Source organism: Triticum dicoccoides, chromosome 7B, assembly GCF_002162155.2.
Source record: "Triticum dicoccoides isolate Atlit2015 ecotype Zavitan chromosome 7B, WEW_v2.0, whole genome shotgun sequence".
NCBI lineage: Eukaryota > Viridiplantae > Streptophyta > Magnoliopsida > Poales > Poaceae > Triticum > Triticum dicoccoides.
The window spans coordinates 326,454,109-326,459,918 of NC_041393.1; positions in this window are offsets into that span (position 1 = coordinate 326,454,109).

Genomic DNA, 5,810 nt, shown 5'->3' on the forward strand with positions numbered 1-5,810 from the left:
CGATCTGTGCATCTTAGGCTGATGGTAACAGGAAGCAAGGGACACAATGTGTACCCAGGTTCGGGCCCTCTCGATGGAGGTAAAACCCTACTTCCTGCTTGATTAATATTGAAGATATGAGTAGTACAAGAGTAGATCTACCACGAGATTGTAGAGGCTAAACCCTAAGAGCTAGCCTATGATGGTATGATTGTAATTGTGATCGGACTTCTAAGGACCATCCTCTCCGGTTTATATAGACACCGGAGAGGGCTAGGGTTTACATGGAGTCGGTTATAGGGAAGGAAATATAATATCCGAATCGCCAAGCTTGTCTTCCACGCAAAGGGGAGTCCCATTCGGACACGGGCCGGAGTCTTGCGTCTTGTATCTTCACGCTTCCATTGTCCGGACGATGTATATAGTCCGGCTATCCGGATACCCCCTAATCCAGGACTCCCTCAGGGGTCACTGATGGATCACTAACCAACCTATACTAAGCAGATTAGGATAAGCAGGTAGGTAACAATAGCAGGTAAAAAAGCAAGCTATGCATCGGAATAGGAGCAATCAATTACAGTAGCAAAATCTAATGCAAGCATGAGAGAATGGAATGGGCGATATCGGGATGATCAAAGGGGGGGCTTGCCTGGAAGCTCCGCTGAAACTGAGGAAGGGTCGTCGTCGACATAGTCGATCACATGGGCATCAGCAGCGATCCCGGGGTCTACCAGAGAGAAGAGGGGGAAGAAATAGTAAATACACACAAACATGAGAACAACATGATTATAAGCGGGGCTAGAGGTGTTCTAACGCAGTGCTAGGCGTTACTAGCGAAGGGGGAAACATCCGGAAAGTTTTCCCGGTCCCGGACGTTTGTCAGACAGATGAACCGGAGGGGATAGTTTGCAGGTTTGCTATGCTAGGTTCGTATGGCAGACGAATGGACCGCGTATCTAGATTCGTCTCAAAATTCTGAGCAACTTTCATGTAGAAAACTTTTTCATCCGAGCTACGGTTTAATTTCTATTAATTTTCAAAGTTTTATTAATATTCTGAAATTAACCTTAATATGAAAATAAATGCTAAAATGCTAGGCGCACCCAGCACAGTGTACACAAAATGTACCAGTGGCTGACAGGTGGGCCAGGGGGTCCCAGTTGACCAGTCAATGTTTGACTAGTCAACAGGGGGTGGGGCCCCCCTGTCACAGGCTAGGTCTAGTTAATTAATTCTCAATTTTAACTAAACCAGTGATTAGGCTAATTAATCCCTAGTTAATTAAGTTAATTAGCTTTTAAATTAATTTCTTAATAATTAATTAATTGTTTTTTATCTTCTTTTTTTATACAACATGGTGTGGGGCCCATAGGCCAATGGCCCAGGGCCATAGCAGGCGCGCAGCCAAACAGGGTGGAGCCCCAGGTTTGCGGGCGCTGCCCACTCGAGCGATGGGTGGGGGGTAGCCGGGCAAGGGCGCCGGCGGCCAGGGGCCGCATGGCTTCCGGCCGGAACAGGACGGCGGGTCGGAGGAGAGGTGGCCGATGGGAGCAGCAGACTCGGAAGCAGCGCACGGGGACGGCGACGAGGCCAGCAGGGCGGAGCGGCACGAGAGCGCGGGTCGGCAGCAGTTAGGCCGCACGCGGGGGAAGGGGAGGCATCCAGAGGATGGCTAGGGCGAGCTGCAGCAGCGAGCGCGCGCGAGACGGTTGCAGTGCGGCAGGAGGAATGGCAGCGGGCGGGACGGGGTACGACGTGGACGCAGGTGGACGTAGGCGAGCACACGCGGAGCAAGGCTCCGGCCATGGAGGACTATGGAGTCAAAGCTCGCGGGTAATGGTGCTATGGCACGTATACGACGAGGAAACAGAGGGGTAGCCGAGGGCTACTCACCTAGTAGGCACAAGGTGGCCCGGTGAAAGATTAGGAGCTGCAGCGGCGCCGGAATCGTCGCGGACGGCAGAGGAGATCCGAGGAAGAAGATGATGGCATCGACGTTGATGAACGGGCGGCGAGCTCAAACCGGTGGTCGGGGTCGAGGAGGCCGACTACGAAGGGGCTCATGGACACCTCCTCAGGGCGCGGGGTTGATGGCGGGCACAAGGTCGACGACGATCATGTCGAGGACTAATGGCTACGGGCCACGGCGTCGTGCGCGAGGGGGATTCCCTGATCCAGATCGAGAGAAAGGGGGGAAGTGATTTGGGGTAGCTACAGTTCGGGGGCGCGAGGGAGAGGCGTCGGGGTCGCCTTATAGTCCCGGGGGAGATGGTAGATGGCCGCCACGGTGACGGTCGGTGCCGTGGCGGGCATCGGTGCGGCCACGCCCTCCCGTGAACAGGGGAGCGAGGGAGCCAGGGCGAGGTGAGCCAGCCTAGCTCGGCTAGTGAGGCCAGCTGGGCCAAATGTCCCGGGGGGAGCGGGGGTTTCTTCGTTTAGTTTTTTTAAAAATACTTTTAGTTCATTTCCTTTTTACTATTTTATTTAATTTCCACACTATTTTACTTCATTAAAAAAATGGGACCCAAACCTAAATTTAGGTTTTAGTTTAACCCTTTGCCACAAAAATGTTTGGACTCTATTAAGAGTAGTTTGCTATTTTTAGAAATTATAAATGGCATTTATATTGCTTAAGCCACTGTTTTAATTATTTTTGAGCACTTAAACCTTTTATAAAAATTGATTTCTTCACTGTAACACCCATGATGCGGCTATATCTCCCACGTGTTGAAGCACGACTTAGAGGCATAACCGCATGGTGGTTTTGTCGCAAGAAGGGTCATCTTCACACAATCCCAAGTAATGAACTAGAATGGGATAAACAGAGTTGGCTTACAATCGCCACTTCACACAATACATAATTTAAGTCATACATCATTCAAATTCACTCATAGACCGACTACGGTCAAGTTCAAATGAAAAGAAGACAACCCCAAATGCTAGATCCCCGATCGTCCCGACTGGGCTCCTCTACTGATCATCTAGAAACGATACATAGTAACGACCAAGGGCCTCATCAAATTCCCACTTCAACTCAGTTGCGCCATCTGTGCTGGTATCCTCGGCACCTGCATCTGTTTTGGTAGAATCTGTGAGTCACGAGGACTCAGCAATCTCACACCCGCGAGATTAAGACTATTTAAGCTCATAGGTAGGACAAGGGTAATATGGTGGAGCTGCAGCAAGCACTAAGCATATATGGTGGCTAACATACGCAAATGAGAGTGAGAAGAGAAGCAACACGCCGGTCGAGGAGCTAGAAGCGATCAAGAAGTGATCCTGAAACTACTTACGTCAAGCATAACACAAACCGTGTTCACTTCCCGGACTCCTCCGAGAAGAGACCATCACGGCTACACACTCGGTTGATGCATTTTAAATAGGTCAAGTGTCAAGTTATCTACAACCAGACATTAACAAATTCCCATCTGCCTCATAACCGCGGGCACGGCTTTCGAAAGATTATATACCCTGCAGGGGTGTCCCAACTCAGCCCATCACAAGCTCTCACGGTCAACGAAGGAATAGACCTTGTCCCGGGAAGACCCGATCAATCTCGGAATCCCGGTTCGCAAAACATTTCGACAATGGTAAAACAAGACCAGCAAGACCACCCGCTGTGCCGACAAATCCCGATAGGAGCTGCACATATCTCGTTCTCAGGGCACACCGGATAAGCTAAGTGTACAGGTACCGACGAATCCAAGTTGCCAAGGAATGGTCCCGCACGGTACTCTAGTTTGGACCAACACTCGGAGGAGCACTGGCCCGGGGGGTTAAATAAGGATGACCCTTGGGCTCGGGAAAACCCAAGGGAAAGGGCTTAGGTGGCAAATGGTAAAACCAAGGTTGGGCCTTGCTGGAGGAGTTTTATTCAAAGCGAACTGTTAAGGGGGTCCCATAAATCACCCAACCGTGTAAGGAACGCAAAATCAAGGAACATAACACCGGTAAACGGAACTAGGGCGGCAAGAGTGGAACAAGTCACCAGGCATAAGGCCGAGCCTTCCACCCTTTACCAAGTATATAAGGTGCATTAATATAAACAGGAGATATTGTGATACCCCAAAATAACCACGTTCCGACCTGGAACAAACTTCATCTTCACCTGCAGCTAACAATGCTATAAGAGGGGCTGAGCAAAAGCGGTGACATAGCCAGACAAAGGGTTTGCTAGGACATGATGGTTAGAGGTTTAACATGGCAATAGGTAGGCATGGTAAACAATGGCAGGTAGGGCTAACATAGCGACAGAGCGAGTACTAGCAAGCAAAGATAGAAATGATTTCGAAGGTATGGTCATCTTGCCTGCAAGGTTCTCAGAGTTGTCGAAGGCTGGATCCTCGTTAGCGTACTCAACAGGTTCCTCGTGCACGTACTCGTCTCCCGGCTCTACCCAAAGCAAGAACACAAGCAAGGAACCACAATAAATCACGGTGCAATGCACAAGCAACATAATGCAATACATGTCATGATATGCAAGATGTGATATGCAATGCATATGCGTGCTTCGGAAGGAAAAATGATGAACAAGGCATCAACTTGGCAAACCAAGTATGCCGCTGGAAAGATGAGATGATTTCGGTTGAAATCGATATAAAGATCACCGGGAACGGATGCACGGTTTGCAAATGGCAAGCAAGAAAAGTATGGCACAAAACTGCGATTAACAGCGCGATGCTACTTAGCATGCAACAAGAAACTATGCTACAACACCCCAACATGAAAACAAAGCATATGGTAGTGATCTACAGGAGATGCTTTACAAAAGAGGAACACTGAGCTACGGCTCAATCACATCATAACAGGTTCAAACAAGCATGGAGAAAGTGCAAAAAATTATCAGGTTGGACATGGCAAAAACAGCAGCACGAAGCAATGTTCAGAGCAGGTTATCAACATGCTACAGGAACTTATAATAGCAAAATAAGACATGGCATGAATCTACTCAAAGCATAGGTCAAATGTCCCTTACTGACCATAAGCCAAAAAGGATCAGAAAATACGATGGCACCCACGTAAACATAGCAAGTTTCGTTAACAGATTTCAACAAACAAAACATGGCATTGAAATAATTATGAAGGCACCTTCGTGAGCTCGATGCACTCACTACAGAGCATCTCATGATAAACTAAGCATACATCCATCAAGAATACATGTCATAGAAGCTAACATGGCAAGAAATAACATCATAGCATATCCGGATCAACTACAACAACCTCGGCCAAATTGAATAATATGTAAACAATCTGCCAGGAAACAATTTGAAGCAAAAGTAGAGCACGAAAATGACATGCTAGACTACTCCATAATTGCAACCAGGACCATGGATGGATTGATCAAAACCATGTTTTCAAAACACCCTTACTGAAGTATATCAAATTATGCATGGATCTCTCTGTAGCAACATGTTTACATGGCAACAAAATTACAGCAGAACAGGAACTAAAATCAGCGTTAACACAAAGCCTAGTTTGCATGCTTGTGCTAGTCACCACATTGATCACAAAAATACATGGTAAGTACCTCTGTAAAGAAGACATAGCCTAGTTCAAAACACATTTAGGGACCAAGTCCATAGGATGCACACATCAATCATGGCAAAAATGACAAAAGAGCTCGTGCTGATAAGAATCTGAAACTAACAATATGAAGCCCTCTTCCAACAGCATTTCGGGCATCAAGATGACCTCAAATGTAAATGATGCAATGGAATGAAATGATGTACTCTTCGTGTCGAACAATTTGACATATTACACGCCCAAAACGGAGCTACAGATGCGAAGATGTGATGCAATGAACATGCAATAATTTTAACAGCAGAAAATGA